Source organism: Pseudophryne corroboree, chromosome 4 (genome assembly GCF_028390025.1).
Source record: "Pseudophryne corroboree isolate aPseCor3 chromosome 4, aPseCor3.hap2, whole genome shotgun sequence".
NCBI classification, from domain to species: Eukaryota; Metazoa; Chordata; class Amphibia; order Anura; family Myobatrachidae; genus Pseudophryne; species Pseudophryne corroboree.
The window spans coordinates 16,431,032-16,444,146 of record NC_086447.1 but is presented as its reverse complement, the minus strand read 5'-3'; the positions used below and the strand labels follow the sequence as shown (position 1 = coordinate 16,444,146).

The 13,115-nt window shown below is 36.6% G+C and overlaps 2 non-coding genes across 2 annotated transcripts; both read left to right on the top strand.

Annotated features, from left to right (window-relative positions):
• The first annotated feature begins 2,636 nt into the window (after positions 1 to 2,636).
• On the top strand, positions 2,637 to 2,710 carry TRNAN-GUU (transfer RNA asparagine (anticodon GUU)). The gene has a single exon. It is a non-coding gene; the product is annotated as a tRNA-Asn (tRNA).
• Positions 2,711 to 7,304: 4,594 nt separating this feature from the next.
• TRNAN-GUU (transfer RNA asparagine (anticodon GUU)) lies at positions 7,305 to 7,378 on the top strand. The gene has a single exon. It is a non-coding gene; the product is annotated as a tRNA-Asn (tRNA).
• The last annotated feature ends 5,737 nt before the right edge of the window (positions 7,379 to 13,115 follow it).

Here is a 13,115-nt window from a genome sequence, read left to right as displayed (position 1 = left end):
TTCCAGTTTTGGAAGAATTTAATTAACAAAAAAATAAGTGCACATAGCAGAGGATGGTTTCGATCCACCGACCTCTGGGTTATGGGCCCATCACGCTTCCGCTGCGCCACTCTGCTGCTCATGTAAGTGTCAGAGATCCTGAAGTACTCACTCATCATGTGAAAGTACCAATGTGTTTCTTCGTTGGTCAATGGAAGAAAAATCTTGCAAAACTCTCCAGATTATTGCCTTTTTAACCTTTTTCTAGGAAACTTTCTAGATGAATGCTTTTTAGCCTTTGTTAGTACATGCTTTTGCAAGTTGTCTCTGTGGTGCAATCGATTAGCGCATTCGGCTGTTAACCGAAAGGCTGGTGGTTCAATACCACCCAGGGACGTAATTGACCTTGTGATCAAATTTTGCTGATCTTTAAGTAGACAAGTCAAAATTTCAAACCACCTCTTATAGTGTAGGGTACCTGGCCTTCTCTGATGCAATCAGAGTCAGATTTGATTAAGTCATTTTATAAAAAACAGGAAGCACAATTTAGCATGGGGTTGCAGAGAAAAAAAAATATGCAGGCAGAGAAATCCAATTGAGTGATTAATCAGCTCTCCATTTTATGGCTTTATTTTTATGCTAACACATTTGCTCTCTGAAAAGTGTCCACAAAGCCAAGTCTCTGATTAACACCTTTGTTGGAATGTTTTTTCACCTATTACTGATTAAAACGTGCTTCATTGGAAAGGCAGCAAGATGCATCCTCATTACAATGTCCACTGAAATAATACAGGTTGACACCAGGAAACATAAACCTCACTGCATCCTTGCTGCTTTCTCAAGTGGGAATCTGTTTAATGTGAAAACCAGGTGATATCTAATCAGCACACAGGTAAGAAGTTAATAAAATCTTTCTTTAAGGGTGAAGATGTTTCTCACAAAATCGTTGCCCCAATGCATCATTGAAATTCAAGCTGGAAAGATGATTTTGAAATATCAATTGTACATTTTGCATTGCTCTTCTGGTGACAATGTAGCTTGTTTTTGTCAATTACCATTTCAGTAATAGGGTAAAGAAAATTAAGTGGATTTCTGAAAGAAAACAATGCTGTCAATATACTATTAAAACAAATTAAAATGTTAAAAGTTATTGTACTTTAAGTAAAAATAAAAGAGTCAAAATATCAATTCCAGTTTTGGAAGAATTTAATTAACAAAAAAATAAGTGCACATAGCAGAGGATGGTTTCGATCCACCGACCTCTGGGTTATGGGCCCATCACGCTTCCGCTGCGCCACTCTGCTGCTCATGTAAGTGTCAGAGATCCTGAAGTACTCACTCATCATGTGAAAGTACCAATGTGTTTCTTCGTTGGTCAATGGAAGAAAAATCTTGCAAAACTCTCCAGATTATTGCCTTTTTAACCTTTTTCTAGGAAACTTTCTAGATGAATGCTTTTTAGCCTTTGTTAGTACATGCTTTTGCAAGTTGTCTCTGTGGTGCAATCGATTAGCGCATTCGGCTGTTAACCGAAAGGCTGGTGGTTCAATACCACCCAGGGACGTAATTGACCTTGTGATCAAATTTTGCTGATCTTTAAGTAGACAAGTCAAAATTTCAAACCACCTCTTATAGTGTAGGGTACCTGGCCTTCTCTGATGCAATCAGAGTCAGATTTGATTAAGTCATTTTATAAAAAACAGGAAGCACAATTTAGCATGGGGTTGCAGAGAAAAAAAAATATGCAGGCAGAGAAATCCAATTGAGTGATTAATCAGCTCTCCATTTTATGGCTTTATTTTTATGCTAACACATTTGCTCTCTGAAAAGTGTCCACAAAGCCAAGTCTCTGATTAACACCTTTGTTGGAATGTTTTTTCACCTATTACTGATTAAAACGTGCTTCATTGGAAAGGCAGCAAGATGCATCCTCATTACAATGTCCACTGAAATAATACAGGTTGACACCAGGAAACATAAACCTCACTGCATCCTTGCTGCTTTCTCAAGTGGGAATCTGTTTAATGTGAAAACCAGGTGATATCTAATCAGCACACAGGTAAGAAGTTAATAAAATCTTTCTTTAAGGGTGAAGATGTTTCTCACAAAATCGTTGCCCCAATGCATCATTGAAATTCAAGCTGGAAAGATGATTTTGAAATATCAATTGTACATTTTGCATTGCTCTTCTGGTGACAATGTAGCTTGTTTTTGTCAATTACCATTTCAGTAATAGGGTAAAGAAAATTAAGTGGATTTCTGAAAGAAAACAATACTGTCAATATACTATTAAAAAAAATTAAAATGTTAAAAGTTATTGTACTTTAAGTAAAAATAAAAGAGTCAAAATATCAATTCCAGTTTTGGAAGAATTTAATTAACAAAAAAATAAGTGCACACAGCAGAGGATGGTTTCGATCCACCGGCCTCTGGGTTATGGGCCCAGCACGCTTCCGCTGCGCCACTCTGCTGCTCATGTAAGTATAAGAGATCCTGAAGTACTCACTCATCATGTGAAAGTACCAATGTGTTTCTTCGTTGGTCAATGGAAGAAAAATCTTGCAAAACTCTCCAGATTATTGCCTTTTTAACCTTTTTCTAGGAAACTTTCTAGATGAATGCTTTTTTGCATTTGTCAGCACATACTTTTGCAAGCTGTCTCTGTGGCGCAATCGGTTAGCGCATTCGGCTGTTAACCGAAAGGTTGGTGGTTCAATCCCACCCAGGGACGTAATTGACCTTGTGATCAAATTTTGCTGATCTTTAAGTAGACAAGTCAAAATTTTAAACCACCTCTTATAGTGTAGGGTACCTGGCCTTCTCTGATGCAATCAGAGTCAGATATGATTAAGTCATTTTATAAAAAACAGGAAGCACAATTTAGCATGGGGTTGCAGAGAAAAAAAATTATGCAGGCAGAGAAATCCAATTGAGTGATTAATCAGCTCTCCATTTTATGGCTTTATTTTTATGCTAACACATTTGCTCTCTGAAAAGTGTCCACAAAGCCAAGTCTCTGATTAACACCTTTGTAGGAATGGTTTTTCACCTATTACTGATTAAAACTTGCTTCATTGGAAAGGCAGCAAGATGCATCCTCATTACAATGTCCACTGAAATAATACAGGTTGGCACCAGGAAACATAAACCTCACTGCAGCCTTGCTGCTTTCTCAAGTGGGAATCTGTTTAATGTGAAAACCAGGTGATATCTAATCAGCACACAGGTAAGAAGTTAAGAAAATCTTTCTTTAAGGGTGAAGATGTTTCTCACAAAATCGTTGCCCCAATGCATCATTGAAATTCAAGCTGGAAAGATGATTTTGAAATATCAATTGTACATTTTGCATTGCTCTTCTGGTGACAATGTAGCTTGTTTTTGTCAATTACCATTTCAGTAATAGGGTAAAGAAAATTAAGTGGATTTCTGAAAGAAAACAATGCTGTCAATATACTATTAAAACAAATTAAAATGTTAAAAGTTATTGTACTTTAAGTAAAAATAAAAGAGTCAAAATATCAATTCCAGTTTTGGAAGAATTTAATTAACAAAAAAATAAGTGCACATAGCAGAGGATGGTTTCGATCCACCGACCTCTGGGTTATGGGCCCATCACGCTTCCGCTGCGCCACTCTGCTGCTCATGTAAGTGTCAGAGATCCTGAAGTACTCACTCATCATGTGAAAGTACCAATGTGTTTCTTCGTTGGTCAATGGAAGAAAAATCTTGCAAAACTCTCCAGATTATTGCCTTTTTAACCTTTTTCTAGGAAACTTTCTAGATGAATGCTTTTTAGCCTTTGTTAGTACATGCTTTTGCAAGTTGTCTCTGTGGTGCAATCGATTAGCGCATTCGGCTGTTAACCGAAAGGCTGGTGGTTCAATACCACCCAGGGACGTAATTGACCTTGTGATCAAATTTTGCTGATCTTTAAGTAGACAAGTCAAAATTTCAAACCACCTCTTATAGTGTAGGGTACCTGGCCTTCTCTGATGCAATCAGAGTCAGATTTGATTAAGTCATTTTATAAAAAACAGGAAGCACAATTTAGCATGGGGTTGCAGAGAAAAAAAAATATGCAGGCAGAGAAATCCAATTGAGTGATTAATCAGCTCTCCATTTTATGGCTTTATTTTTATGCTAACACATTTGCTCTCTGAAAAGTGTCCACAAAGCCAAGTCTCTGATTAACACCTTTGTTAGAATGTTTTTTCACCTATTACTGATTAAAACGTGCTTCATTGGAAAGGCAGCAAGATGCATCCTCATTACAATGTCCACTGAAATAATACAGGTTGACACCAGGAAACATAAACCTCACTGCATCCTTGCTGCTTTCTCAAGTGGGAATCTGTTTAATGTGAAAACCAGGTGATATCTAATCAGCACACAGGTAAGAAGTTAATAAAATCTTTCTTTAAGGGTGAAGATGTTTCTCACAAAATCGTTGCCCCAATGCATCATTGAAATTCAAGCTGGAAAGATGATTTTGAAATATCAATTGTACATTTTGCATTGCTCTTCTGGTGACAATGTAGCTTGTTTTTGTCAATTACCATTTCAGTAATAGGGTAAAGAAAATTAAGTGGATTTCTGAAAGAAAACAATGCTGTCAATATACTATTAAAACAAATTAAAATGTTAAAAGTTATTGTACTTTAAGTAAAAATAAAAGAGTCAAAATATCAATTCCAGTTTTGGAAGAATTTAATTAACAAAAAAATAAGTGCACATAGCAGAGGATGGTTTCGATCCACCGACCTCTGGGTTATGGGCCCATCACGCTTCCGCTGCGCCACTCTGCTGCTCATGTAAGTGTCAGAGATCCTGAAGTACTCACTCATCATGTGAAAGTACCAATGTGTTTCTTCGTTGGTCAATGGAAGAAAAATCTTGCAAAACTCTCCAGATTATTGCCTTTTTAACCTTTTTCTAGGAAACTTTCTAGATGAATGCTTTTTAGCCTTTGTTAGTACATGCTTTTGCAAGTTGTCTCTGTGGTGCAATCGATTAGCGCATTCGGCTGTTAACCGAAAGGCTGGTGGTTCAATACCACCCAGGGACGTAATTGACCTTGTGATCAAATTTTGCTGATCTTTAAGTAGACAAGTCAAAATTTCAAACCACCTCTTATAGTGTAGGGTACCTGGCCTTCTCTGATGCAATCAGAGTCAGATTTGATTAAGTCATTTTATAAAAAACAGGAAGCACAATTTAGCATGGGGTTGCAGAGAAAAAAAAATATGCAGGCAGAGAAATCCAATTGAGTGATTAATCAGCTCTCCATTTTATGGCTTTATTTTTATGCTAACACATTTGCTCTCTGAAAAGTGTCCACAAAGCCAAGTCTCTGATTAACACCTTTGTTGGAATGTTTTTTCACCTATTACTGATTAAAACGTGCTTCATTGGAAAGGCAGCAAGATGCATCCTCATTACAATGTCCACTGAAATAATACAGGTTGACACCAGGAAACATAAACCTCACTGCATCCTTGCTGCTTTCTCAAGTGGGAATCTGTTTAATGTGAAAACCAGGTGATATCTAATCAGCACACAGGTAAGAAGTTAATAAAATCTTTCTTTAAGGGTGAAGATGTTTCTCACAAAATCGTTGCCCCAATGCATCATTGAAATTCAAGCTGGAAAGATGATTTTGAAATATCAATTGTACATTTTGCATTGCTCTTCTGGTGACAATGTAGCTTGTTTTTGTCAATTACCATTTCAGTAATAGGGTAAAGAAAATTAAGTGGATTTCTGAAAGAAAACAATGCTGTCAATATACTATTAAAACAAATTAAAATGTTAAAAGTTATTGTACTTTAAGTAAAAATAAAAGAGTCAAAATATCAATTCCAGTTTTGGAAGAATTTAATTAACAAAAAAATAAGTGCACATAGCAGAGGATGGTTTCGATCCACCGACCTCTGGGTTATGGGCCCATCACGCTTCCGCTGCGCCACTCTGCTGCTCATGTAAGTGTCAGAGATCCTGAAGTACTCACTCATCATGTGAAAGTACCAATGTGTTTCTTCGTTGGTCAATGGAAGAAAAATCTTGCAAAACTCTCCAGATTATTGCCTTTTTAACCTTTTTCTAGGAAACTTTCTAGATGAATGCTTTTTAGCCTTTGTTAGTACATGCTTTTGCAAGTTGTCTCTGTGGTGCAATCGATTAGCGCATTCGGCTGTTAACCGAAAGGCTGGTGGTTCAATACCACCCAGGGACGTAATTGACCTTGTGATCAAATTTTGCTGATCTTTAAGTAGACAAGTCAAAATTTCAAACCACCTCTTATAGTGTAGGGTACCTGGCCTTCTCTGATGCAATCAGAGTCAGATTTGATTAAGTCATTTTATAAAAAACAGGAAGCACAATTTAGCATGGGGTTGCAGAGAAAAAAAAATATGCAGGCAGAGAAATCCAATTGAGTGATTAATCAGCTCTCCATTTTATGGCTTTATTTTTATGCTAACACATTTGCTCTCTGAAAAGTGTCCACAAAGCCAAGTCTCTGATTAACACCTTTGTTGGAATGTTTTTTCACCTATTACTGATTAAAACGTGCTTCATTGGAAAGGCAGCAAGATGCATCCTCATTACAATGTCCACTGAAATAATACAGGTTGACACCAGGAAACATAAACCTCACTGCATCCTTGCTGCTTTCTCAAGTGGGAATCTGTTTAATGTGAAAACCAGGTGATATCTAATCAGCACACAGGTAAGAAGTTAATAAAATCTTTCTTTAAGGGTGAAGATGTTTCTCACAAAATCGTTGCCCCAATGCATCATTGAAATTCAAGCTGGAAAGATGATTTTGAAATATCAATTGTACATTTTGCATTGCTCTTCTGGTGACAATGTAGCTTGTTTTTGTCAATTACCATTTCAGTAATAGGGTAAAGAAAATTAAGTGGATTTCTGAAAGAAAACAATGCTGTCAATATACTATTAAAACAAATTAAAATGTTAAAAGTTATTGTACTTTAAGTAAAAATAAAATAGTCAAAATATCAATTCCAGTTTTGGAAGAATTTAATTAACAAAAAAATAAGTGCACATAGCAGAGGATGGTTTCGATCCACCAGCCTCTGGGTTAAGGGCCCAGCACGCTTCCGCTGCGCCACTCTGCTGCTCATGTAAGTATAAGAGATCCTGAAGTACTCACTCATCATGTGAAAGTACCAATGTGTTTCTTCGTTGGTCAATGGAAGAAAAATCTTGCAAAACTCTCCAGATTATTGCCTTTTTAACCTTTTTCTAGGAAACTTTCTAGATGAATGCTTTTTTGCATTTGTCAGCACGTGCTTTTGCAAGCTGTCTCTGTGGCGCAATCGGTTAGCGCATTCGGCTGTTAACCGAAAGGTTGGTGGTTCAATCCCACCCAGGGACGTAATTGACCTTGTGGTCAAATTTTGGTGATCTTTAAGTAGACAAGTCAAAATTTTAAACCACCTCTTATAGTGTAGGGTACCTGGCCTTCTCTGATGCAATCAGAGTCAGATTTGATTAAGTCATTTTATAAAAAACAGGAAGCACAATTTAGCATGGGGTTGCAGAGAAAAAAAATTATGCAGGCAGAGAAATCCAATTGAGTGATTAATCAGCTCTCCATTTTATGGCTTTATTTTTATGCTAACACATTTGCTCTCTGAAAAGTGTCCACAAAGCCAAGTCTCTGATTAACACCTTTGTAGGAATGGTTTTTCACCTATTACTGATTAAAACTTGCTTCATTGGAAAGGCAGCAAGATGCATCCTCATTACAATGTCCACTGAAATAATACAGGTTGGCACCAGGAAACATAAACCTCACTGCATCCTTGCTGCTTTCTCAAGTGGGAATCTGTTTAATGTGAAAACCAGGTGATATCTAATCAGCACACAGGTAAGAAGTTAAGAAAATCTTTCTTTAAGGGTGAAGATGTTTCTCACAAAATCGTTGCCCCAATGCATCATTGAAATTCAAGCTGGAAAGATGATTTTGAAATATCAATTGTACATTTTGCATTGCTCTTCTGGTGACAATGTAGCTTGTTTTTGTCAATTACCATTTCAGTAATAGGGTAAAGAAAATTAAGTGGATTTCTGAAAGAAAACAATGCTGTCAATATACTATTAAAACAAATTAAAATGTTAAAAGTTATTGTACTTTAAGTAAAAATAAAAGAGTCAAAATATCAATTCCAGTTTTGGAAGAATTTAATTAACAAAAAAATAAGTGCACATAGCAGAGGATGGTTTCGATCCACCGACCTCTGGGTTATGGGCCCAGCACGCTTCCGCTGCGCCACTCTGCTGCTCATGTAAGTGTCAGAGATCCTGAAGTACTCACTCATCATGTGAAAGTACCAATGTGTTTCTTCGTTGGTCAATGGAAGAAAAATCTTGCAAAACTCTCCAGATTATTGCCTTTTTAACCTTTTTCTAGGAAACTTTCTAGATGAATGCTTTTTAGCCTTTGTCAGTAGATGCTTTTGCAAGCTGTCTCTGTGGTGCAATCGGTTAGCGCATTCGGCTGTTAACCGAAAGGTTGTTGGTTCAATCCCACCCAGGGAAGTAATTGACCTTGTGATCAAATTTTGGTGATCTTTAAGTAGACAAGTCAAAATTTCAAACCACCTCTTATAGTGTAGGGTACCTGGCCTTCTCTGATGCAATCAGAGTCAGATTTGATTAAGTCATTTTATAAAAACAGGAAGCACAATTTATCATGGGGTTGCAGAGAAAAAAAAATATGCAGGCAGAGAAATCCAATTGAGTGATAAATCAGCTCTCCATTTTATGGCTTTATTTTTATGCTAACACATTTGCTCTCTGAAAAGTGTCCACAAAGGCAAGTCTCTGATTAACACCTTTGTAGGAATGGTTTTTCACCTATTACTTATTAAAACTTGCTTCATTGGAAAGGCAGCAAGATGCATCCTCATTACAATGTCCACTGAAATAATACAGTTTGACACCAGGAAACATAAACCTCACTGCATCCTTACTGCTTTCTCAAGTGGGAATCTGTTTAATGTGAAAACCAGGTGATATCTAATCAGCACACAGGTAAGAAGTTAAGAAAATCTTTCTTTAAGGGTGAAGATGTTTCTCACAAAATCGTTGCCCCAATGCATCATTGAAATTCAAGCTGGAAAGATGATTTTGAAATATCAATTGTACATTTTGCATTGCTCTTCTGGTGACAATGTAGCTTGTTTTTGTCAATTACCATTTCAGTAATAGGGTAAAGAAAATTAAGTGGATTTCTGAAAGAAAACAATGCTGTCAATATACTATTAAAACAAATTAAAATGTTAAAAGTTATTGTACTTTAAGTAAAAATAAAAGAGTCAAAATATCAATTCCAGTTTTGGAAGAATTTAATTAACAAAAAAATAAGTGCACATAGCAGAGGATGGTTTCGATCCACCGACCTCTGGCTTATGTGCCCAGCACGCTTCCGCTGCGCCACTCTGCTGCCCACGTAAGTTTCAGACATCCTGAAGTACTCACTCATCATGTGAAAGTACCAATGTGTTTCTTCGTTGGTCAATGGACGAAAAATCTTGCAAAACTCTCCAGATTATTGCCTTTTTATCCTTTTTCTAGGAAACTTTCTAGATGAATGCTTTTTAGCCTTTGTTAGTACATGCTTTTGCAAGTTGTCTCTGTGGTGCAATCGGTTAGCGCATTCGGCTGTTAACCGAAAGGCTGGTGTTTCAATACCACCCAGGGACGTAATTGACCTTGTGATCAAATTTTGCTGATCTTTAAGTAGACAAGTCAAAATTTCAAACCACCTCTTATAGTGTAGGGTACCTGGCCTTCTCTGATGCAATCAGAGTCAGATTTGATTAAGTCATTTTATAAAAACAGGAAGCACAATTTAGCATGGGGTTGCAGAGAAAAAAAAATATGCAGGCAGAGAAATCCAATTGAGTGATTAATCAGCTCTCCATTTTATGGCTTTATTTTTATGCTAACACATTTGCTCTCTGAAAAGTGTCCACAAAGGCAAGTCTCTGATTAACACCTTTGTAGGAATGGTTTTTCACCTATTACTGATTAAAACTTGCTTCATTGGAAAGGCAGCAAGATGCATCCTCATTACAATGTCCACTGAAATAATACAGTTTGACACCAGGAAACATAAACCTCACTGCATCCTTGCTGCTTTCTCAAGTGTGAATCTGTTTAATGTGAAAACCAGGTGATATCTAATCAGCACACAGGTAAGAAGTTAAGAAAATCTTTCTTTAAGGGTGAAGATGTTTCTCACAAAATCGTTGCCCCAATGCATCATTGAAATTCAAGCTGGAAAGATGATTTTGAAATATCAATTGTACATTTTGCATTGCTCTTCTGATGACAATGTAGCTTGTTTTTGTCAATTACCATTTCAGTAATAGGGTAAAGAAAATTAAGTGGATTTCTGAAAGAAAACAATACTGTCAATATACTATTAAAAAAAATTAAAATGTTAAAAGTTATTGTACTTTAAGTAAAAATAAAATAGTCAAAATATCAATTCCAGTTTTGGAAGAATTTAATTAACAAAAAAATAAGTGCACACAGCAGAGGATGGTTTCGATCCACCGGCCTCTGGGTTATGGGCCCAGCACGCTTCCGCTGCGCCACTCTGCTTCTCATGTAAGTGTCAGAGATCCTGAAGTACTCACTCATCATGTGAAAGTACCAATGTGTTTCTTCGTTGGTCAATGGAAGAAAAATCTTGCAAAACTCTCCAGATTATTGCCTTTTTAACCTTTTTCTAGGAAACTTTCTAGATGAATGCTTTTTAGCCTTTGTTAGTACATGCTTTTGCAAGTTGTCTCTGTGGTGCAATCGATTAGCGCATTCGGCTGTTAACCGAAAGGTTGTTGGTTCAATCCCACCCAGGGAAGTAATTGACCTTGTGATCAAATTTTGGTGATCTTTAAGTAGACAAGTCAAAATTTCAAACCACCTCTTATAGTGTAGGGTACCTGGCCTTCTCTGATGCAATCAGAGTCAGATTTGATTAAGTCATTTTATAAAAACAGGAAGCACAATTTATCATGGGGTTGCAGAGAAAAAAAAATTATGCAGGCAGAGAAATCCAATTGAGTGATTAATCAGCTCTCCATTTTATGGCTTTATTTTTATGCTAACACATTTGCTCTCTGAAAAGTGTCCACAAAGCCAAGTCTCTGATTAACACCTTTGTAGGAATGGTTTTTCACCTATTACTGATTAAAACTTGCTTCATTGGAAAGGCAGCAAGATGCATCCTCATTACAATGTCCACTGAAATAATACAGTTTGACACCAGGAAACATAAACCTCACTGCATCCTTACTGCTTTCTCAAGTGGGAATCTGTTTAATGTGAAAACCAGGTGATATCTAATCAGCACACAGGTAAGAAGTTAAGAAAATCTTTCTTTAAGGGTGAAGATGTTTCTCACAAAATCGTTGCCCCAATGCATCATTGAAATTCAAGCTGGAAAGATGATTTTGAAATATCAATTGTACATTTTGCATTGCTCTTCTGGTGACAATGTAGCTTGTTTTTGTCAATTACCATTTCAGTAATAGGGTAAAGAAAATTAAGTGGATTTCTGAAAGAAAACAATGCTGTCAATATACTATTAAAACAAATTAAAATGTTAAAAGTTATTGTACTTTAAGTAAAAATAAAAGAGTCAAAATATCAATTCCAGTTTTGGAAGAATTTAATTAACAAAAAAATAAGTGCACATAGCAGAGGATGGTTTCGATCCACCGACCTCTGGCTTATGTGCCCAGCACGCTTCCGCTGCGCCACTCTGCTGCCCACGTAAGTTTCAGACATCCTGAAGTACTCACTCATCATGTGAAAGTACCAATGTGTTTCTTCGTTGGTCAATGGACGAAAAATCTTGCAAAACTCTCCAGATTATTGCCTTTTTATCCTTTTTCTAGGAAACTTTCTAGATGAATGCTTTTTAGCCTTTGTTAGTACATGCTTTTGCAAGTTGTCTCTGTGGTGCAATCGGTTAGCGCATTCGGCTGTTAACCGAAAGGCTGGTGTTTCAATACCACCCAGGGACGTAATTGACCTTGTGATCAAATTTTGCTGATCTTTAAGTAGACAAGTCAAAATTTCAAACCACCTCTTATAGTGTAGGGTACCTGGCCTTCTCTGATGCAATCAGAGTCAGATTTGATTAAGTCATTTTATAAAAACAGGAAGCACAATTTAGCATGGGGTTGCAGAGAAAAAAAAATATGCAGGCAGAGAAATCCAATTGAGTGATTAATCAGCTCTCCATTTTATGGCTTTATTTTTATGCTAACACATTTGCTCTCTGAAAAGTGTCCACAAAGGCAAGTCTCTGATTAACACCTTTGTAGGAATGGTTTTTCACCTATTACTGATTAAAACTTGCTTCATTGGAAAGGCAGCAAGATGCATCCTCATTACAATGTCCACTGAAATAATACAGTTTGACACCAGGAAACATAAACCTCACTGCATCCTTGCTGCTTTCTCAAGTGTGAATCTGTTTAATGTGAAAACCAGGTGATATCTAATCAGCACACAGGTAAGAAGTTAAGAAAATCTTTCTTTAAGGGTGAAGATGTTTCTCACAAAATCGTTGCCCCAATGCATCATTGAAATTCAAGCTGGAAAGATGATTTTGAAATATCAATTGTACATTTTGCATTGCTCTTCTGATGACAATGTAGCTTGTTTTTGTCAATTACCATTTCAGTAATAGGGTAAAGAAAATTAAGTGGATTTCTGAAAGAAAACAATACTGTCAATATACTATTAAAAAAAATTAAAATGTTAAAAGTTATTGTACTTTAAGTAAAAATAAAATAGTCAAAATATCAATTCCAGTTTTGGAAGAATTTAATTAACAAAAAAATAAGTGCACACAGCAGAGGATGGTTTCGATCCACCGGCCTCTGGGTTATGGGCCCAGCACGCTTCCGCTGCGCCACTCTGCTTCTCATGTAAGTGTCAGAGATCCTGAAGTACTCACTCATCATGTGAAAGTACCAATGTGTTTCTTCGTTGGTCAATGGAAGAAAAATCTTGCAAAACTCTCCAGATTATTGCCTTTTTAACCTTTTTCTAGGAAACTTTCTAGATGAATGCTTTTTAGCCTTTGT